The sequence below is a fragment of the Vicia villosa genome, linkage group LG2, assembly GCF_029867415.1.
Source record: "Vicia villosa cultivar HV-30 ecotype Madison, WI linkage group LG2, Vvil1.0, whole genome shotgun sequence".
NCBI classification, from domain to species: domain Eukaryota; kingdom Viridiplantae; phylum Streptophyta; class Magnoliopsida; order Fabales; family Fabaceae; genus Vicia; species Vicia villosa.
Window position 1 is genome coordinate 169,052,109 of NC_081181.1, and position 23,240 is coordinate 169,075,348.

The following is a 23,240-nucleotide window of genomic DNA, read 5'->3' on the forward strand; positions in this document are numbered from 1 at the left end:
ATAACTTGGCTATATCAATTTAAATAGTTAATTAAATTAAAATAAAACCTAAATGACCACATTTTTTTTATATAAATATATGAATAGTAGATTAGTTACGTAGAGAAAACATATATAAATTAATATATGTTATAAAACTAACTAAAACAATAGAGAGATCAAAGAGAGATAGAGAAGAAAGAGAGCAATATTATCTTATCTTATTTCAAGTGTGCTTTACATTGTAATATGGGTCTCTATTTATAGGACTCAAGGGAGATAGAAAATCATACATATTAAACACATATTAAGTATGGAATAGGAAGATGAAGAACTAGGAGATGGATGGACATCCACTAACATAAATATTCATAACACTCCCCCTTGGATGTCCATTGAGGATATGCCTCGTTAAAACCTTACTAGAAAAAACCCAGTGGGAAAAATTCTAGTGAAGGAAAAAGAGTACAATATCCCTTGAATGTGAATTGCCTCGTTAAAAACCTTACCAGGAAAACCCAATGGGACAAAACCATGGTTAAGGAAAAAAGAGTGCAAAACATATGTATTTCTCCCCCTCGTGCAGACATTTACATGTGAGACGATATTCTCTGTAGTCGTTGCTTAAAATGTCTTCTTCGAAGTAACTCCATGTACTGGTAATAGTTATGCAGGATTTTATGAAGTTGTTGCCACGATTTGTTTCATAGATCTCCATGAAATGGTTGTACCATCACATGCAAATAAATAACCTCTTTCTGATATACCATTGTGAGAATCTGATAAGTAACCTGCATCTGTAAGATAATGAAGTATATGTTTGACCGCTTTCCAATTTCTTCGTGTAGGTGAATAATTCTATCTTACTTATAGATTGACCAAAAATAATATATCAAGATGTGTATAATTAGCAAGGTGCATTAGTGCTCCAATTGAACTGAGATATGGTACTTCAGGACCAAGGATTTTTCATCCTTTTCTCGAGGCCTAAAAGGATCTTTCTCCACATTTAATGATCTAACAACCATTTTGGAGTAGGCAACATGTGACATTTATTCATATAGAAGTAATTAAACACTTTTCTACATAGCCTTCTTGATGTACAAATATTCCTTTGTCCACATGCTCAATTTGCAAACCTAGACATATTTTGTCTTTTCTAAGTCCTTCATCTCAAACTCTTTATTTAAGCAATTTATAGCTTTTGGAAGCTCTTCAGGAGTTCCAATAATACTTATGTCATCCACATAGACAACTATTATTGCAAATACTTTTCCACATCATTTTATGAAAATAAAAGGACAAATTGATCATACCACATGCGTCTAGATTGTTTCAATCCATAGAGAAACTTGTTCAATTTGATGGAGTGGTTTTCTCGAGATCCAAACTTACGTGCCTTTGGTATATTGAACCCTTTAGGGAGTTTCACGTAAATGTCACTATTAAGTGAACCATATAAATAAGATGTCATAACATTCACCATGTTCAAATTAAGCCCTTCATGTGCTACAAGGCTAATTAAATATAAAAAAATCGATTGAATCCACTACAAGTGGATATGTTTTATCAAAATCAATCTTAGGTATTTGTGAAAATCATTGAGCAATAAATCAAACTTTATATCATTCTTATGTTTCTTTTTCATAAAAACTCGTTTATATCCAATTAGTTTCACACCTTGAGGTGTTTGGACTAAAGGTCCAAAAGTGAGTCACTTGTAAAGTGAGTTTAATTCTTCTGTAATTAAATATATTCATTTGGCCAATTCTCACTTAGTCTACAATCTTTAATAGACTTTGACTCATGATCCTCGTTATCATTGATCACTTTTAGCGCTATATTGTATACAAAGACATTGTCAATATTGACTTTATTTGGTTATCTCAATTTCGGTTCCATTGTATTTCATCCATGACATAATTTATCGAGATCTCTTTATTTCATATTTCAAGTACTTGATTTGTTCTTCTGGAACTGAAAATTAAATTAGATCAAAGTGCTCTTAGCATTTTCATATCCTCACGTGGGTCATCTTTAGTTTCTTTTCTTAGTAGAGGACTTTTAACATTGGAACCGACTCTCATACCACGCTTCAGGCGCAGCTACAACTCATTTTCAATATTATATTATCCAATAGGAGAATCCACTTTGAGTGGAGTATTACCAGCTGATAATTTATTTCATAAACTTTGCAAATGAATAATATTTTGAACTTTTGGTTCATATTGATTTTTACGAGGATCGAGACAACAATTTATTTTAACATCTTCATTTGAACTTCTTGTTCATGATTTCAGCAGTTCATTTGAACTTCTTATTCATGAATTCAACTGCTTATTCCCTCCCCCTAATATTGGGAAAATTAATTTATCAAGTGATAATCAGCCTACTGGGCTGTAATCAAGTATTTGATTATTTTCTCAAATTAGTGATTCATATTAATTATATTTTTCTAATATTCTTTCATGACTCATCTTAATGTATTATATTGGAGCAATTGGAATATACACAACACATCCAAATGTTCACTTAGGTGAGAAGTATTATAATAAATTAGGGAGGACTAAGATATAGTATCTTGTTGGCTTAATGCGAATAAATATCTTAGTATCATAGTTTGGGTATTTCAAATATATAATTTACAATTGATATCTCATAAGTATCAACCATATAATTAACTTTAGACGCCTAAAGAATGGATCTTCGGGTCCATTTTCTTTTTATGAACATATATTACATGATATTCAATATCAATTTTAATAATATATATGTGATACTTATACAGGAATTTCTATAAAAAAAGTTCAGAAAACAAGATCTTAGTCTAATTAGGTGACAAAATAATTTCACAAACTTCTGGTTGTGAATAGAGACATATGTATGATATTTTAGTCGATGCAACAGTTAATGTCATAAAAACGCAATTTCTCAAATTTTTATTTTCTTTTAGAAACACACAAAAATTTAATGGATTGAAGAAACTTCTGGTTCTTCAATACAAATTATTCGCATCATATTATATCCGAGATGGACCAACCGGTTTTACCAACGACACATTTAAGTGTAATTTGTAAACTACTGGTTTACAATGACATGTGCTTAAATTGTACTAATATAAGTGTAGTACAAACCCAAGGAAAAAAAGACGGTAGTTTTTCTATTATACATTTTATGTCCAAATTCATTTGTGTAATACAAAGATATTCAATACCTCCAATATAATTTAAAACCAATATAATAATAGTATCTCATTATTAAACACTTTAATCAAACACATTCATATGAACATATTATCATATAATTATCAAACAATTACCCCTTATAAAATTAAACATATTTAATCAAACAATATTATATCACTAAAATTATATCGTCATATAATTAATTTGATTTACTATCCTTCAGGGATGGATAAGTTTTTCAAGAACTATAAAAATAATTTATTTTTCTATCCTTCAAGGATGCTTGATAAGTTATTCAGGAACTATATAAAAATAATTTGTTATATACAATAATCTAAAAAATATATATAACCATCCTTCTGGGATGCGTTAAAATTATTTGTGTCATTTTTCTAGAATGACAATATTTTAATGAGCATATTACAAGTTATGAATTTTTAGATCGATACAAAAAAAAATTATGAAATCCTTGGATTCAATAATATTATAGATGCGACCTTTTAAAGGGGATTGAACGTTGAATTCTTCTGGAATTCATTAATTATTGATAAACACAATACTCGATTAAACTCAATCTTTGAATAATAATTTGGAGATAGTTTAATAATAATAATCTTTAGTTCTACAAATATCACATCACAAATTATTTCCATAAACAACAGTCAAGAAAAATTATTCTTTGTGCAATCCTTCAAGGATGCTTGAATATTAAATTAACACTTTTATGTGTTAAAATTCAATTTCGGACAAACATATAGAAATGCTTTAATGTTAAATTCTTCTGAAATTTAACAAGAATTATCAAAGAAATCTAAAATTATTGTACAAGGTAAATAAATTTCTCTATAAAATATATAAAAAATAAACATATTTATATGAAGAAAAAAAAATAGTAACAAAATCATGAATTATATTAAGATTAGAAAAATAACGTAGAAGCTGGCTATATCATCACTCGCATTGTAGAGTATCGTGCTGATAACGTGTTATAAAACTAACTAAAACAATAGAGAGATCAAAGAGAGATAGAGAAGAAAGAGAGCAATATTATCTTATCTTATTTCAAGTGTGCTTTACATTGTAATATGGGTCTCTATTTATAGGACTCAAGGGAGATAGAAAATCATACATATTAAACACATATTAAGTATGGAATAGGAAGATGAAGAACTAGGAGATGGATGGACATCCACTAACATAAATATTCATAACAATATATAAATTAACAGACAACTTTACATTTTTACAATTAGGTATATTCATAAAATTTCTCAATCTCTTGCAATTTGTTTCTATAAATTGATTCTATGTTAATTTTTTTATTTATTGATTAAAGTTGTTAACTCTCTTTACATAACCAAAAATTGAGGTAAACTTTATAATTTTATAATTTTAATCTTATATATTAAAGTTGTTTCTTTTAATAATTTTTTGACGCCAAAATTGAGGGTTATTTTGTAATTTGATATTCATATTTATTTATTTATTTTTTATTATCTATACTCCTAACTTTTTATTTTTTATTTTATTTAATAAACTATTATTTCTTTGATAATTATCCACTAATTAGCCATTTCCTTCTTTGATTATTATCTCCACTAACTTAATTTTAGTTTAAATAAATAAAAATAATTTAATTCACCTATTATTTAATAAAAAATAATAATAATAATGTAAAATTAATACTAATAATAATAATAAAATTTACCAACCTACTTATTCCACTACAATTATTTCAAATATTAATTAATTAATGATCATAATTAAATTAAAACTCTTTTTATTTTAAATTAAAACTAATAATAATAATATTTATTCTATTATTGTATCTTCTGTCATTTGAAAACAATAATAATTAATTAAATTAAATTAAAAGTAATAAATAATAAATATGATATATAAGCATATTAACCTTTCTTATTTATATTTTTTCAAATCATAACTTACACACTAAAATATAAGTCACTATTAATAATAACAATTTTAGTTAATTATTAATTAATTATATTATTAAATTAACAAATAATAAATTAAAAATATGACACATATGCACATGATTTTCGTTTTAAGAAATTTTCAAATGATAACTTACCTACAAAATTAAGAGACTACTAATAATAACTTTTTAATTATGGATAAAACTTAGATATAATTATTTAATAAAAACAATTTTACTAAATTAATATTTAATTAATTAAATTCTTAAATTAACAAATAATTAGTATGAAAAGTATGCGTAGTTTTATACGGTCAATGAATTATAATCGTTAAATTTCAAATTATTTTTTATTTTTATTTTAATAATATATAAAATAATAATTATGAATATTTGAAATTGACTCACAATGTAACTTTTTTTACACTGACCGTGCATAACCATTAATCCCATAAAAAACACTATTACTAACAATTTTAATTAATTAATAAAAATAAAACTATGGTCTTCTTTCCTTCCAATTATGTCTATTTTATTAATCAATCAATTATTAATTAAACTAAAAACCAAAACGAATTAAATTAAAATAAAACTAAATCTAAATGACCGCATTTTTACAATTCAATCTTTTAAATTTGTTTCCATAAATTGATTCTATGATATATCTTCTAATATTTTTGGATTTTACTAGTATTTATTATTATTTCTTTTACTATCATTAAATCATTTCTCAATCTCTGCAACTACTACTCTTTAGAGAGAGAAACAAAGGGTTCTTGTAAAGAGCAAGATCGAGAGTTCAAAAACCAAATTCCAAAAATTTAGAAAAAAAAACAAGAATTCATCATTGTTAGAGGTGGATCGGAGGCCCAGGCAGTTGGAGGAGTTGGGGCCCGACTGGGGCGGTCCTCGACCCGTTACGGACCGGCAACGGTTTTCACCGGACCGGTGAGAAAGTGGAAGAAGAAATGGGTTCACGTTTCACCTTCTTCCGCTTCTTCTAATTCCAATAACAACACCAATCACAATCACGGTTCTTCTAATAACGTAATAATAACGGCTCTCATCTTCTTCTTTATAAGTGGACCCCTATAACTCAAAGCCAGAACGCCAACAATAACGGAAGTAATGGGAACGTTAAGGACGCGCAGATTGAACCGGTGGAAGAGCCTCCCCGAAGGAAATTTAAATATGTTCCGGTAATTTCTTTACGATGCAATTCTTTTGTTTTCTTTATTGATTTAGGGTTTTATTGGATGAAGATGAATTGATAGGGTTTTGAGGATGCTGATTTTTGTTGCGTTTCTGTTAATTGTTGTACTTCTGAAAAAAGCGTGTCTTTGTCTGATACAGAAGCGACACTACGCTTGTAATTAAGTTCAATGGTGTCATGTTGGTGTCCGTGCTAGCAATCTTAATTTTGTTTTGATAATTTTTATATTCGAGTGTTGGTAAGATAGCAAAATCTCTTTTTGGCAGCTTTCTGAATCGCACAACTATAGGAACCAATTAATTATCTGCTTAACTTTTCAGTATTGCCTGGGCTATAACTTATAAGTTGGTTTACAATTTAGTGAAAGATGAATCAGGAATGCGATTTATGACTTTTTGTTTAAGAAATGAAATTCACTTTACTGTGAATGTCCCGAGATGGAAATGGAGGTATGGATGCCTTGTGGGAAACATGAAATTCACTTTACCATGTGATTGTCCCGAGATGGAAATGGGGATATGGATGCCTTGTGGAAAACGTGAAATTCACTTTACCGTGAATGTCCCGAGATGGAAATGGAGGTATGGATGCCTTGTGGAAAACGTGAATTTCGCTTTACAGTGATTGTCCCGAGATGGAAATAGAGATATGGATGCCTTGTGGAAAACGTGAAATTCACTTTACCGTGAATGTCCCAAGATGGAAATGGAGGTATGGATGCCTTGTGGAAAACGTGAAATTCGCTTTACGGTGATTGTCCCGAGATGAAAATGGAGATATGGATGCCTTGTGGGAAACGTGAAATTCACTTTACCGTGTGATTGTCCCGAGATGGAAATGGAGATATGGATGCCTTGTGGGAAACGTGAAATTCACTTTACCGTGTGATTGTCCCGAGATGGAAATGGAGATATGGATGCCTTGTGGGAAACGTGAAATTCACTTTACCGTGTGATTGTCCCGAGATGGAAATGGAGATATGGATGCCTTGTGGGAAATGTGTTGAGTGCTGTGGGGACGAAATAAGGTTAACCGATGACTTTTTGTTTAAGAAATGAAATTCACTTTACCGTGATTGTCCCGAGATGGAAATGGAGTAATGGATGCCTTGTGGGAAATGTGTTGAGTGCTGTGGGGACAAAATAAAGTTAACCGATGACTTTTTGTTTAAGAAATGAAATTCACTTTACCGTGAATGTCTCGAGATGGAAATGGAGATATGGATGCCTTGTGGGAAATGTGATGAGTGTTGTGGGGACAAAATAAAGTTAACCGATGAGAACTCCTATAAAAATGGTGGTAGTTTTTTTGTTCGAGGATAGGATTTGGAAAGTGATTTATGATAAATGAAAGTTTGCGTCTTGTATGATATGATGAATAAAAGAACAACTCTATTGCTGAAAGTGGCCTGATTAAGATATTGGAATAAGAATTCTATGAAAAAGTACGTCCGAATGAGAATCAAAAAGTGTTTGAGGGAGACATGGATTATTTCCGTGGAAATGAAAAGGATTGATGTCATTACATAGTGGTTTGTGGCCCTAGACAGAGTCTAATGGACAAGGAGAATCTATTCAGCAAAGATACTGATATTTGCCAAATTATTATTCAATAGTTTTCTAGTCTTTATTTATGTCGAAATACTGATCCCTCCATGGTGTTGGTATGTTCCATAGGGTTATTTCTTAATACATCTCTGGGATGAATTACTGATCACATTTTCAGAATATTGTATACTATCATTTCATCTCCTAAGAAATTCTTTAGGATTATTGATTGATCATCTCTGATAAGCTTTTCTTGTCTGTTCTATTATTATATTAGGCAGTATTATGTTGTTGTGATAAGACAAACATAATTGTTCATTCAACTGTAAACCCTCAATTTAGTTCTTCAAAGATTTTTGAAGAAAGTGTTCTTAAAAGATTAGCAAGATCAGTCTTCTAATGACATGAAGTCATAACTTTTTAGTTATATTAATCGAGAAATATTGGATGTTATGTAAATCTTGAGGATCAGAATGGCATTCTAACTATATAACTATGCTGATGCATCTTCAGTTTGTTGGTTCTAAAAACAGTGGTTTGTCAATGCTGCATTGCTGCTGATAGGATTGAAAATTGAGTTTTTAACACAATGACACTCTCAAATGGGTTTTCTAAACAACAATCGGTTGATGATCATATACCTAGACCTAATCCTTGGAATTGTTGTGTGTACTACTGATGCGGTTTTTACTTTTTTAGATAGTGCTTCGCATGCTACTAGACTGAACATTTTACAATATTTTTTTTAGTTCTATTTGGTCCATACTCCACACCAATCCATTTAGTGGAATTAAAACGTACCACTTTTAAACTTTATTTCCCATTCTATTTTACAGTACCTTAGCGTTCCCTTCGGTAAGTCGCACTTATGTTGGAAGCAGGTGGAATGGAATCTACTACTCAGAGCTATAATCATCCATGATTGTCAATTTCTGTATCATATTAGTATATTACTTTACAATATTAGGTATCAAAGTTGAGTTAACTCAAAAAGTAACTTTTGTAGTAGATTTGGATAGTCGCTCATGGAGTCACAGGTATGATGAGTACAAATTGTACAATACAATAGCAGTGGCAGTGTTTTTTTTAAAAACCCTAAGATAAGACCAACAGTTAAATTATATGGGGCTGCTGTAGTAACCTCAGAGTTATAGCATTTGACTCCATAGATGCATTTACAATGCAATTCTTTTTGTTTTTTATTGGTTTAGGGTTTTATTGGATGAAGATGAATTGGTAGGGTTCATGGATGCTGATTGATTTTTTGTGTTTATAATAATTGTTGCACTTCTAAAAAAAAAGGTGTGTCTCAGTCGGATATCGAAGGGACATTAAGTTCAATGGTGTCGTGTCTGGTGTCCGTGAGCCATCTTAACTCTGTTTCGATATTTTTTATATTTGAGTGTTGGTAAGATACCAAAATCCCTTTTTGGCGGCTTTCTGAATCGCACAAGTATACGAACCAATTAGTTATCAGCTTAACTTTGTAGTATTGCTTGGGCTATAACTTATAAATTGGTTTACAGTTTAGCGGAACTTGATTCAGGAACGCGATTTATGACTTTTTGTTTAAGAAATGAAATTCAATTTACTGTTAATTGTTACACTTATGAAAAAAGACGTGTCTGTGTCGGAAATCGAAGCAACACTACACTTGTAATTAAGTTCAATGGAACCATGCCTGGTGTCCGAGCTAGCAATCTTAATTTTGTTTTGATAATTTTTTTTTTTGAGTTGTTTGGTAAGATGCCAAAATGCCTTTTCGACAGCTTTCTGAATCGCATAAGTATAGGAACCGATTAATTATCTACTTAACTTTTCAGTATTGCTTGGGCTATAACTTATAAGTTGGTTTACAGTTTGTCGAATCTTGAATTAGGAACGAGATTTATGACTTTTTGTTTAAGAAATGAAATTCACTTTACCTATAATGCCTCGAGATGGAAATGGAGAAATGGATGCCTTGTGGAAAATGAGTTGAGTGCGGTGGCGATGAAATAAAGTTAACCGATGACTTTTTGTTTAAGAAATGAAATTCACTTTACCGTGAATGTCCCGAGATGGAAATTGAGTTATGGATGGATGCCTTGTGGGAAATGGGTTGGGTTGCTGCGGGGACGAAATAAAGTTAACCGATGACTTTTTGTTTAAGAAATGTAATTCACTTTACCGTGAATGTCCCGAGATGGAAATGGAGATATGGAAGCCTTGTGGGAAATGTGTTGAATGCTGTGGCGACGAAATAAAGTTAACCGATGACTTTTTGTTTAAGAAATGAAATTCACTTAACCGTGATTGTCCCGAGATGGAAATGGAGTAATGGATGCCTTGTGGGAAATGTGTTGAGTTGTTGTGGGAACGAAATAAAGTTAACCGATGACTTTTTGTTTAAGAAATGAAATTCACTTTACCGTGAATGTCCCGAGATGGAAATGGAGATATGGATGCCTTGTGGGAAATATGTTGAGTTGCTGTGGGGACGAAATAAAGTTAACGGGTGACTTTTTGTTTGAGAAATGAAATTCACTTTTCCGTGAATGCCCCGAGATGGAAATGGAGATATGGATACCTTGTGGGAAATGTGTTGAGTGTTGTGGGGATGAAATAAAGTTAACCGATGACTTTTTGTTTAAGAAATGAGTTCACTTTACCGTGAATGCCCCGAAATGGAAATGGAGATGTGGATGCCATGTGGGAAATATGTTGAGTGTTGTGGGGACGAAATAAAGTTAACCGATGACTTTTTGTTTAAGAAATGAAATTCACTATACCGTGAATGTCCCGAGATGGAAATGGAGATATGGATGCCTTGTGGGAAATGTGTTGTGGGCTGTGGGGACGAAATAAAGTTAACCGATTAGAACTCCTATAAAAGCGGTGGTAGGTTTTTTTTTTCCGAGGATAGGATTTGGAAAGGGATTTATGATTAATGAATGTTTGTTTCTTGTATGATATGATGAATAAAAGAACAACTCTATTTTTGGAAGTTATTGTGATAGACAAAATAATTGTTCGTTTATTCAACTGGAAACCCTCAATTTAGTTCTTAAAAGATTAGCAAGATCAAGTTAGTCCACTAATGACATGAATGACATTGCATTGCTGATAGATTAAAAGTTGAGCTGTTAACACAATGACACTGTCAAATGATTGTTTTCTAAACAACACTCAATTGATGATCATATATCTAGACCTAACCCTTGGAATTGTTCTGTGTAATACAGCTGCAGATTTTTCTTTTTTAGGTAGTGCTTGTCATATACATATACTGAACATAATAGAATACTTTGTTTTGTTCTCTTTGATCCACACTTCACACCAATCCATGTATAACACTTATCAAATGCTACTTTAGCATTCTCTTTGGTAAATCACACTTATGTTGGAAATGACTTCTGCAACCTTGAATAGTGTTTATTTCCCCATATTTTTGGCCATCAAGTGGAATAAGTGTTGTTGATGGCCGTTTCCATGGCGGAGCCAAAATCCCGGCATACTGGCCAATTTGCGGCGCCGTTATAGCAGTTTATGGCAGAAATGCCTACAATATCCGGCCGATATTTACCATTGCGGTGAGACTACAAAATGCCATGTATATCCACCATAGCGGCCATGGCGCCGCTATTTGCTATATGATAACACTGGGTGGAATCTACTGCCTAGAGCTATAATCATCCATGGTTGTCAATTTCTGTATCATATTACTTTGTAATAGTAGGTATCAAAGTTAAGTTAATTCAAAAAAATGCTTTTGTAATAGACTTGGATAGACGAGCATAGTCTTCAGTATGAGTACAAATTGTACAATACAATGGCAGTGGCAGTGTTTTTTTAAAAACTCTAAGATAAGAACAACAGTTTAATGATATGTGGCTGCAGTATAACCTAGTTATAGCACTTGACTCCATAGATGCATTTAACATCTCTATGTGAACTCATCTATAAACGAGGGAACTTTGTTGTGTCGAGTCTCAACTTTGCTGTTGTGTTTGTGTCGGATATCGAAGTGACATTAAGTTCAACGGGGTCGTGTCTGGTGTCCGTGCTAGCCATCTTAGTTTTGTTTTGATAATTTTTATATTTGAGTGTTTGGTAAGATAGCAAAATCTCTTTTTGGCAGCTTTCTGAATCGCACAAGTATAGGAACCAATTAATTATCTGATTAACTTTTTAGTATTGCCTGGGCTATAACTTATAAGTTGGTTTACAGTTTGGCGAATCTTGAATCAGGAACGAGATTTATGACTTTTTGTTTAAGAAATGAAATTCACTTTACCTAGAATGCCTCGAGATGGAAATGGAGATATGGATGCCTTGTGGAAAATGTGTTGAGTGCGGTGGCGACGAAATAAAGTTAACCGATGACTTTTTGTTTAAGAAATTAAATTCACTTTATCGTGAATGTCCCGAGATGGAAATGGAGTAATGGATGCCTTGTGGGAAATGTGTTGAGTTGCTGTGGGGCCGATATAAAGGTAACCGAAGACTTTTTGTTTCAGAAATGTAATTCACTTTACCGTGAATGTCCCGAGATGGAAATGGAGATATGGATGCCTTGTGGGAAATGTGTTGAGTGTTGTGGCGACGAAATAAAGTTAACCGATGACTTTTTGTTTAAGAAATTAAATTCACTTTACCGTGAATGTCCCGAGATGGAAATGGAGTAACGGATGCATTGTGGGAAATGTGTTGAGTTGCTATGGGGACGAAATAAAGTTAACCGATGACTTTTTGTTTAAGAAATGTAGTTCACTTTACCGTGAATGTCCCGAGATGGAAATGGAGATATGGATGCCTTGTGGGAAATGTGTTGAGTGATGTGGCGACGAAATAAAGTTAACCGATGACTTTTTTTTTAAGAAATGAAATTCACTTAACCGTGATTGTCCCGAGATGGAAATGGAGTAATGGATGCCTTGTGGGAAATGTGTTGAGTTGTTGTGGGGACGAAATAAAGTTAACCGATGACTTTTTGTTTGAGAAATGAAATTCACTTAACCGTGATTGTCCCGAGATGGAAATGGAGTAATGGATGCCTTGTGGGAAATGTGTTGAGTTGTTGTGGGGACGAAATAAAGTTAACCGATGACTTTTTGTTTGAGAAATGAAATTCACTTTACCGTGAATGTCCCGAGATGGAAATGGAGATATGGATGCCTTGTGGGAAATGTGTTGAGTTGCTTCGGGGACGAAATAAAGTTAACGGATGACTTTTTGTTTGAGATATGAAATTCACTTTCCCGTGAATGTCCCGAGATGGAAATGGAGATATGGATACCTTGTGGAAAATGTGTTACGTGCTGTGGGGACGAAATAAAATTAACCGATGACTTTTTGTTTAAGAAATGAAGTTTACTTTACCGTGAATGTCCCGAAATGGAAATAGAGATATGGATGCCTTGTGGGAAATATGTTGAGTTTTGTGGGGAGAAATAAAATTAACCGATGACTTTTTGTCTAAGAAATGAAATTCACTTTACCGTGAATGTCCCGAGATGGAAATGGAGATATGGATGCCTCGTGGGAAACGTGTTGTGGGCTGTGGAGATGAAATAAAGTTAACCGATTAGAACTCTTATAAAAGCGGTGGTAGGTTTTTTTTCCGAGGATAGGATTTGGAAAGGGATTTATGATTAATGAATGTTTGTGTCTTGTATGATACGATGAATAAAAGAACAACTCTATTGCTGAAAGTGGCACGATTCAGATATTGGATTAAAAATTCTATGAAAAAGCAGGTCAGAATGAGAATCAAAGAGTGTTGGAGGGAGACATGGATTATTTTGGTGAAAATGTAAAGGAAAGATGTCATTATATAGTGGTCTGTGCGTGGCCCTAGACAGAGTCTGAGGATCTAGTCAGCAAAGATACTGATATTTGCAAATTATTATTCAATAATTTGTAGTCTTTATTCATGTCAAATTACTGATCTCTCCATTGTGTCGGTATATTCCATGGGGTTATTTCTTAATACATCTTTGGGATGGATTGCCGATTACATTTTCAGAATATTGTATATTATCATTTCATTTACTAAGAAATGTTTTAGGGTTATTGATTGATTATCTCAGATAAGCTTTTCTTGTGTGTTCTATTATATATTAGGCAGTATTAAGTTATTGTGATAGACAAAATAATTGTTCATTCATTCAACTGGAAACCCTCAATTTAGTTCTTAAAAGATTAGCAAGATCAAGTTAGTCCACTAATGACATGAATGACATTGCATTGCTGATAGATTAAAAGTTGAGCTGTTAACACAATGACACTGTCAAATGATTGTTTTCTTAACAACACTCAATTGATGATCATGTATCTAGACCTAACCCTTGGAATTGTTTTGTGTAATACAGCTGCAGATTTTTACTTTTTTAGATAGTGCTTGTCATATACATATACTGAACATAATAGAATATTTTGTTTTGTTCTCTTTGATCCACACTTCACACCAATCCATGTATAACACTTATCAAATGCTACTTTAGCATTCTCTTTGGTAAATCACACTTATTTCGGAAATGACTTGTGCAACCTTGAATTGTGTTTATTTCCCCATATTTTTGGCCATCAAGTGGAGTAAGTGTTGTTAATGGCAGTGTCCATGGCGGAGCCAAAATCCCGGCATACCGGCCAATTTGCGACGCCGTTATAGCAGTCTATGGCAGAAATGCCTACACTATCCAGCCGATATTTACCATTGCGGTGAGACTACAAAATGCCATGTATATCCACCATAGCGGCCATGGCGCCGCTATTTGCTATATGATAACACTGGGTGGAATCTACTGCCTAGAGCTATAATCATCCATGGTTGTCAATTTCTGTATCATATTACTTTGTAATAGTAGGTATCAAAGTTAAGTTAATTCAAAAAAATGTTTTGTAATAGACTTGGATAGACGAGCATAGTCTTCAGTATGAGTACAAATTGTACAATACAATGGCATGGCAGTGTTTTTTTAAAAACTCTAAGATAAGAACTACAATTTAATGATATGTGGCTGAAGTATAACCTAGTTATAGCACTTGACTCCATAGATGCATTTAGCATCTCAATGTGAACTCATCTATAAACGAGGGAACTTTGTTGTGTCGAGTCTCAACTTTGCTGTTGTGTTTGTGTCGGATATCGAAGTGACATTAAGTTCAACGGTGTCGTGTCTCGTGTCCGTGGTAGCCATCTTAGTTTTGTTTCGATAATATTTATATTTGAGTGTTTGGTAAGATACCAAAATCCCTTTTTGGCGGCTTTCTGAATCGCACAAGTATAGGAACCAATTAATTTTCTGCTTAACTTTTCAGTATTGCTTGGGCTATAATTTATAAGTTGGTTTACAGTTTGGCGAATCTTGAAATCAGGAACGAGATTTATGACTTTTTGTTTAAGAAATGAAATTCACTTTACCTAGAATGCCTCGAGATGGAAATGGAGATATGGATGCCTTGTGGAAAATGTTTTGAGTGCGGTGGCGATGAAATAAAGTTAACCGATGACATTTTGTTTAAGAAATTAAATTCACTTTATCGTGAATGTCCCGAGATGGAAATGGAGTAATGGATGCCTTGTGGGAAATGTGTTGAGTTGCTGTGGGGCCGATATAAAGGTAACCAATGACTTTTTGTTTAAGAAATGTAATTCACTTTACCGTGAATGTCCCGAGATGGAAATGGAGATATGGATGCCTTGTGGGAAATGTGTTGAGTGCTGTGGCGACGAAATAAAGTTAACCGATGACTTTTTGTTTGAGAAATTAAATTCACTTTACCGTGAATGTCCCGAGATGGAAATGGAGTAATGGATGCCTTGTGGGAAACGTGTTGAGTTGCTGTGGGGACGAAATAAAGTTAACAAATGATGTTTTGTTTGAGAAATGTAATTCACTTTACCGTGAATGTCCCGAGATGGAAATGGAGATATGGATACCTTGTGGGAAATGTGTTGAGTGCTGTGGCGACGAAATAAAGTTTACCGATGACTTTTTGTTTAAGAAATGAAGTTCACTTTACCGTGAATGTCCCGAAATGGAAATGGAGATATGGATGCCTTGTGGAAATATGTTGAGTGATGTGGGGATGAAATAAAGTTAACGGATGACTTTTTGTTTGAGAAATGAAATTCACTTTTCCGTGAATGTTCCGAGATGGAAATGGAGATATGGATACGTTGTGGGAAATGTGTTGAGTGTTGTGGGGACGAAATAAAGTTAACCGATGAGTTTTTGTTTAAGAAATGAAGTTCACTTTACCGTGAATGTCCCGAAATGGAAATGGAGATATGGATGCCTTGTGGGAAATATGTTGAGTGTTGTGGGGACGAAATAAAGTTAGCCGATGACTTTTTGTCTAAGAAATGAAATTCACTTTATCGTGAATGTCCCGAGATGGAAATGGAGATATGGATGCCTTGTGGGAAATGTGTTGTGGGCTGTGGGGACGAAATAAACTTAACCGATTAGAACTCCTATAAAAGCGGTGGTAGGTTTTTTTTCCGAGGATAGGATTTGGAAAGGGATTTATGATAAATGATTGTTTGTGTCTTGTATGATATGATGAATAAATGAACAACTCTATTGCTGAAAGTGGCATGATTCAGATATTGGATTAAGAATTCTATGAAAAAGCAGGTCAGAATGAGAATCAAAGAGTGTTGGAGGGAGACATGGATTATTTTGGTGAAAATGAAACGGAAAGATGTCATTACATAGTGGTCTGTGGCCCTAGACAGAGTCTGAGGATCTAGTCAGCAAAGATACTGATATTTGCCAAATTATTATTCAATAATTTTGTAGTCGTTATTCACGTCAAATTTCTTAATACATCTTTGGGATGGATTGCTGATTACATTTTCAGAATATTGTATATTATCATTTCATTTACTAAGAAAATTTTTAGGATTATTGATTGATTATCTCTGATAAGCTTTTCTTGTCTGTTCTATATATTAGGCAGTATTAAGTTATTGTGATAGACAAAATAATTGTTTAATCATTCAACTGGAAACCCTCAATTTAGTTCTTAAAAGATTAGCAAGATCAAGTTAGTCCACTAATGACATGAAGGACATTGCATTGCTGATAGATTAAAAGTTGAGTTGTTAACACAATGACACTGTCAAATGATTTTGTTTTCTAAACAACACTCAGTTGATGATCATATATCTAGACCTAACCCTTCGATAGTGCTTGTCATATACATATACTTAACATAATAGATTTTTTTTTTATGTTCTCTTTGATCCACACTTCACACCAATCCATTTAGTGGAATTAAAACATACCACTTTTAAACTTCATTTGCCGTTCTATTTTATAGTATAAAACTTAAAAAATAGACGTTCCAGCCATGTATAACACTTATCCAATGCTACTTTAGCGTTCCCTTCGGTAAATCACACTTATGTTGGAAATGGCCTGTGCAACCTTGAATAGTGTTTATTTCCCCATATTTTTTGCCATCAAGTGGAATCAGTGTTGTTGATGGCAGTGTCCATGGCGGTGCCATAATCCCGGCATACCGGCCAATTTGCGGCGCCGTTATAGCAGATTATGGCAGAAAAGCCTGCAATATCCGGCCGATATTTACCATTGCGGTGAGACTACAAAATGCCATGTATATCCACCATAGCGGCCATGGTGCCGCTATTTGCTATATGATAACACTGGGTGGAATCTACTGCTCAGAGCTATAATCATCCATGGTTGTCAATTTCTGTATCATATTACTTTGCAATAAACTTGGATAGACGTGCATAGTCTTCAGTATGAGTACAAATTGTACAATACAATGGCAGTGGCCGTGTTTTTTTAAAAACTCTAAGATAAGAACAACCGTTTAATGATATGTGGTTGCGGTATAACCTAGTTATAGCACTTGACTCCATAGATGCATTTTGCATCTCAATGTGAACTCATCTATAAATGAGGGAACTTTGTTGTGTCGAGTCTCAACCTTGCAGCTTTTGGATTAGTAGGGTTTTATGGATGCCGATTGTGTTTTGTGTTTCTATTAATTGTTGCACTTTTGAAAAAAGGTGTGTTTCTATTATTCAGCAAAGATACTGATATTTGAAATAATTATTATTCAATAATTTTTAGTCTTTATTCATGTCGAAATACTGGGCTCTCCATTTTGTTGGTATATTCCATAGGGTTATTTCTTAATACATCTCTGGAATGGATTGCTGATTACAGTTTCAAAATATTGGATATTATCATTTCATTTCCTAAGAATTTTGTAGCATTATTGATGATCGTCTCAGATAAGTTTTTCTTGTTTGTTCAATTATATAATTAGGCACTATTATGTTATTATGACAAGACAAACATAATTGTTCATTCAACTGTAAACCCTCAGTTTAATTCTTAAAGGATTTTTGAAAAAATGTTCCTAAAAGATTAGCGAGATCAATTTATTCTTCTAATGACATGAAGTCATAACTTTGAGTTATATTAATCGAGAAATAATGGATTTTATGTAAATCTTGAGGATCAGAATGGTGTTTTAAGTTTTAACTACTTTTTAATTATGTGATGCATCTTCAGTTTGTTAGTTCTTAAAATAGGGGTTTGTCAATGCTGCATTGCTGATAAGACTAAAAATTGAGTTAAAACAATGACACTGTCAAATGATTCTGTTTTCTAAACAACAATTAGTTGATCATATGAACTAACCCTTGGAATTGTTCTGTGTAGTACTGCTGCGGATTTTTACTTTTTTAGATAGTGCTTGGCATATACGTAGACAGAACATAATAGAATATTTTGTTTTGTTCTCTTTGATCCATACCTCACACCAATCCATTTAGTGGAATTAAAACGTAGCACTTTTAAACTTCATTTCCCGTCTATTGTACAGTATAAAACATAAAAAAAAAATAGACGTTCGAGCCTTGTTTAACACTTATCAAATGCTACCTTAATGTTCCCTTGGGTAAATCACACTTATGCTGGAAATGGCTTGTGCAACTTCTGAGTATGAATTGGTAGGTTTTATGGATGCTGATTGTTTTTTGTGTTTATGTTAATTGTTGAACTTCTGAAAAAAAGTGTTTCTTTGTCGGATACCGAAGCGACACTACACTTGTGATTAAGTTCAATGGTGTCCTGTTTGGTGTCCATGCTAGCAATCTTATTTTTGTTTTGATAATTTTTTTATTTGAGTGTTTGGTAAGATGCCAAAATGCCTTATTGGCGGCTTTCTGAATCGCACAAGTATAGGAACCAATTTGATATCTCCTTAACTTTGCAGTATTGCTTGGGCTACCAGGTAACTTTGAGGTAAAGGGAAACCATAACCCTAGCTGCTATCACGTTCTCTGCGGCGGCTGAAAGAGAAAAATGGAACAGGTTCAATGCTTGGGTAGGAAGAAGAACGCGGTGGCGGTGACTCACTGCAAGAGAGGCCATGGTCTCATCAAGATCAATGGCTCCCCGATCGAACTCGTCCAGCTTGAGAAAAAGGTATGAATCTTGATGAATGTAAGACAATGGGTTTAAAAACGGGGTTGTTTTGAATGTAAGACAGTGGGTTAAATAATGGGAAAGTTAGGGTTTTGATTTTGTTGGTGTTGACAATGAAAAGGGATAATTTGTGATTAGGGTTTTTCATAATAGAAAATTGGTTTGATGACTTTGAGTGATGATATATGATTTTCTAGGTGGTTTGAATGATAAGTTATGGGTATTATGTTTATATTGATTTTATATCGAAAAGTATGTACTGGTTTTAAATTGAAGAATTAGATGTTTTTACAAACTCTTTAGCTGAGATTGATGTTGTACCTTTAATCGTTGTTCTGTTTTTGTTTTGAACTTACATTGTTTGTAGTATATATAGCATTTAGGTTGAATACGCTCATGCAGTCTCCTTTCAAATAGTTATATCTGTAAGTGTGAAAATTTTCACTTGCTCTCCACTTAGTATATCCAAAATGGTTAAAATTCATTGTCAGTATGTTTCTCACATGATGTTTGCTTTTAGTGGAGGAAGGAAAAGTAGCAAATTTTCTTTTGAGCACATCTGGGATTGTGGCATTACGTCAGTCAGTTATCAAGGAGAAGCTGCTAACAAAAGTATGTGTTTAGTTTAGCTTACTTTAATTTGCTTTCTTCTTTTGTTTTAGAACCTAGCATTATCTTTGCATTTTTCACTTTTGGCTCTCAGATGGTTCTTGGCTATATTAGGTATGTTGGTACTCACTGATAATGAGTCAAGTTGGTTTTGAATTTAGTTAGAGTTAGTTAGGTTCTGTTATATGTTAGTTACACTGAAATTCTGTTACAAAAGTTAGCTACAGGTTAGAGTTAATTTTGAAATGTTAGTAGGAAAACTGTTAGTAGTTATGTTCAAAATTTTGTCTTGTGGAAGTTAGTACGGGTTAGTCAGAAATTTAATTATGAATTAGAACTAGGAGTTACTAATGAAATCTTGCTTGTAATCTCTGCTAGCAGTCATTATTTCCTCTATGTTCTGAATGGGCTGACTGCTCACATGAACCAATTGGTAACTACAGCTGTTCTCTGAGTGTTTGAGTGAATTTTGGATGATGAAGCTTGGTTGTTTTGTAAGTTTAATTTGGTAATTTGAATGTGTGGATTTTTCTGAATGTGATTGTGGATGAACCGAGTTCGTATTTGTTTTTCAGCTTGGTTTGAATTTAGAAAGGGTAGCTGCAGGTTCTGAAATTGTTTAGGATTTGGGGGCTGATTCGGATTAACGTAAAGGGATGATATGCAGCTGAGTTTCGGCTTACAGTTTATGCAGCAGAATTTTCGGTGTAGCTCGATTTGGTTAATCTGTTGATGAGTGAGTGAATTTATGGTGGACTGCGTATGGCTGGTTATATGTGCAGTAGATTGCGCTTGTCATGGTTGGACTGTTTGACATATTATTTGGCCCATGGTGCAAGCTGTCTTGAATTGGGTCAGGGAGAATGCTTGGCATGAAAGTGTGATATGCACAGGTATAGTTTTGTTAATGAAAATGTGCAGGGCTGGAATGAGGCTTGAATTATATATTGGCTTTTCATTTGTATTGAATGGGCTGAATCTGAATTTGGTTTCTATGTGAGATGTTTTGTTTATTTCATGGTATGATAATTGTATGCCTTGAATTATGACTGGATTTTGTTACGGTTTCGAACAGTGTATAATGCTATTGTGGCCTTTCCTGGACTATGCTTGGAAACGTGTTAACTTGATTGTGTATATGTCTATGCAGGTTGTGGTTGTTCATGAGTGGAAGTCGCATTGTCACAGAATGAACTCGCGTATGGCCGGCTGTTTGAACATGACCGAGTGCATATGACGCTTTGGTTCTGGACTGGTTTTATAGGTATGCTCCAGATTAATGAGGGCTGTTTAGAAGATGATGTATGTTGAATTGGTTTTGAATTGTTTATGTGAAATGTAATGACTTGAACATGGTCTTTTTGTAGGTTAGGCATGAGACATCAAAGGAGATACTGATACACATTTATACTGCCTTTTGCATTAATTTCTCATCTATGTTAAAATGCACCTCGAATTTGTGATATTTCAATGACCATGGGCATGAATGCATTTTATAATTATATATATTTTAACAGTTCCTTCTTGTCTTTGACCTTGTGCAGTGAAAGCATTTCAAGATATTATGATTGAATTAAACTTCTATTTTTTAGCCTATCTTTCTATGATATCCACGGCTTGCGAAGGAATACCAGTCATTTTCAGTTATCTACAATGACAGATCACTGGACATGGTACAAATTTATTCACATCCTTTTTAATAAAAAGAAAATAGCCATAGACGTGTCTTAGAAAAAAGTTTTTCTTCAGTTCTTGGATATGTAATATTTGAGTAATTAAGTATGAATTGAATTTAATCAACATGCAATAGGGGTTATGTCCCAATTATAGGTTCTTAGTAAACTCTATAGATTATCTATATAATCAGATTGATACTTTGTTAGTCATTTCCTAAGCTACACTTATTGGTCATTTTCCCTCTATTTGGGCTGGTGGATGTTTTTTTGGCCAACTCTGATTTTACAAATATTTTAACCGTTAAGGCATTGTTGACATATTTTGTGTGATTAACCTTAATAGAATGTTTTGATCTTAAACTGGAACATTGCATAAACTTTGCAGCTTGATGGAAAGCAAAATTTGATCAACAAGAGACATTCTGGGAATGTAAGTATTATCTTTCTTCTGTTTAGACAGTCACCTCTGCTACCACTCATACTGCGGTTTGCAATTTGTTTTGGATGGCCTCCCTATTGAAATCAAATGTGTGACCAACCAATTAGCCCGGTAGTTGGGGATACTCATGTTTCAACTGCTGTAAGTGATGTGTCATTATTATTTTTACTTTGCATTAGTTTTCCGTATTTATTCTCAATCTCGAACATGTTTTACGACGTTAGGTAATGGGGACACATGGTTATGCTTCTCCGTATTACATTGAAACAGGCCATCTCACTTCCAAGAGTGACGTGTGGAGTTTCGGTGTCGTGCTATACAAAATACTAACCGGTAGGCGTTCGTTGGCAAGAAACCGTCCGAAAACATAACAACAACTTTTAGAATAGGTGAAGAACTATCCACCTGATAGCAAAAATTATATATAATTTCTTTTTCACATACACAATTTATTATTAGCAGGTTCAAAATTGCTGTTTCTTTAAAACAGAGAGTTTTCCAATTTATTCTCTAAAATACGAAGAGAATTATTGAGTGATTATGTGGATGACATTAACCCATGGTACTTATTGGTACATTCTTTGCTATTTTTTTATTTAAATTGATCAATCTTTTCACTAGAATATTTGTCGTAAATTTTAGATATTTTATACCACCGGTTTAGTCCGGTTCGGGGGCGAGTTCTGGCATTAAGTGGTTCCATCCCCCTCCCGATCGCAGTTGCGGGGGATTGAACCGTGGTTCTCCCTACCAAGTCCAGCGCCAATCACCACTGAACCAATACCAACTAACGATTGGTTTAATCTTTTAAATTTGTAGCAACTATGAAACTCCCAATTTCACGGTTTTTAGATTTTCATTTATGGGAGTTTGCAACTTTCTATATCATAATTACATGAACCTACTATATATTTATACTATTGGATCATGGGCTACACCTCTTCAGTTCAACTTCAAAACATGTGCTTCTTAAAAACAATTGATTAACAAACCGAAAAGGTATCAGCAAAACCATACATCAATGTTAATTATAATATTCTATTTTTCTACACCATACAAAATGTACTGCAAATTTCGGTTTGCTTCAACAGTGTGACTATATTTCAGTCAAGCAAGTAACTAACAATTCACATAACAGGGACAAAACAAGTAAGTATTAACATTTGTTACTAATCTAAGATACTCCCTATTCAGAAT

The 23,240-nt window shown here is 33.4% G+C and overlaps 1 long non-coding RNA gene across 16 annotated transcripts; it reads left to right on the top strand.

The window, feature by feature from the left end:
• The first annotated feature begins 5,792 nt into the window (after nucleotides 1–5,792).
• On the top strand, nucleotides 5,793–22,652 carry LOC131652917 (uncharacterized). 16 transcript variants are annotated; one of them, XR_009298866.1, is made up of 9 exons: nucleotides 5,793–6,299; nucleotides 19,108–19,319; nucleotides 19,696–19,931; nucleotides 20,310–20,422; nucleotides 20,504–20,821; nucleotides 21,079–21,192; nucleotides 21,296–21,601; nucleotides 21,990–22,184; nucleotides 22,268–22,652. It is a non-coding gene; the product is annotated as an uncharacterized LOC131652917 (long non-coding RNA). The 16 variants fall into 16 exon arrangements; XR_009298862.1 differs by having other exon boundaries at nucleotides 5,794–6,299; nucleotides 19,696–19,744; nucleotides 19,840–19,931; nucleotides 20,310–20,821; XR_009298856.1 differs by having other exon boundaries at nucleotides 19,687–19,744; nucleotides 19,840–20,821.
• Nucleotides 22,653–23,240: the final 588 nt, after the last annotated feature.